This window comes from Octodon degus, unplaced genomic scaffold (assembly GCF_000260255.1).
Source record: "Octodon degus isolate 3935 unplaced genomic scaffold, OctDeg1.0 scaffold00189, whole genome shotgun sequence".
NCBI classification, from domain to species: Eukaryota; Metazoa; Chordata; class Mammalia; order Rodentia; family Octodontidae; genus Octodon; species Octodon degus.
Window position 1 is genome coordinate 2,549,268 of NW_004524765.1, and position 858 is coordinate 2,550,125.

The 858-nt window shown below is 44.5% G+C and overlaps 1 pseudogene; it reads right to left on the bottom strand.

The window, feature by feature from the left end:
• LOC101561480 overlaps nucleotides 1-858 on the bottom strand; it is an 8,274-nt pseudogene that overhangs the window by 5,074 nt on the left and 2,342 nt on the right.

Sequence of the window (858 nt, forward strand, 5' to 3'; positions counted from 1 at the left end):
ATTTTATTTTATTTTGGTGGAACCAGGAATTGAACTCAGGCCCTTGCACTTGCTAGGCAAGCGCTTATTCTACGGAGCTGTCTCCCCAGCCCCTGAAGATCCTTTTACGCTGAGTTCTGTCAGCAGTGTGGCCATCCCAAAAAATTGATTTGAGGAAACATTGGTCATGAATGAAGATGAACCCCAACACTGCCACCAAAGACCAGAACTCTAACAAGACCCTGCTAATCACCACTGTTGAAAAGATCTGTTAGCACATTGGATTCTCCTGATCCCTATAGAGTGAATGATCCATTTCTGCCTTTCCCAGGTAGTGATATACCCTGTTTTGTGATCTTTTGGCTTCTTCTGTTTCTACTACTGCCAATAAAGAAGCTAACCCAAGCACGCTATCTAACTTCATTGCTTACGCCTCTGAAGAAAATATGACTGAATGCACCAAGAGGGAGGATGAGAGAGATGAAGAGCAGGCCAATGCACCTCAGAAATCTGAGCTATCAGAGCAGGAAGAAGTCTCCTGAGCTTTGTCAACAAGACAATACTCTTCTTCAGGAACACTGAAGCTACTTACCATGCACATTGGAAGTACCTGTGATTGAGAGAATACAAAGGGTTTGCGCTCCCTTTAAATGTGACTGTCTCCATTTCCTTTCTCTCATTGCTGAGACAAAATGCTCAACATCCAATATTAAGAAAGAAAAGTATATTTAGCTCACAATTAGTGCAGTTTTCGGTCCATACTCAGCTGGCTCCAAGGCAGAGGGGCACATGGAAGAGGGTGGCTGTCCATGGGGGCAGAAAACAGTAAAGATCAAAGGAAGGAGCAGTGCCTGTGGCAGCTAGCAAGCCTCTCTCTCT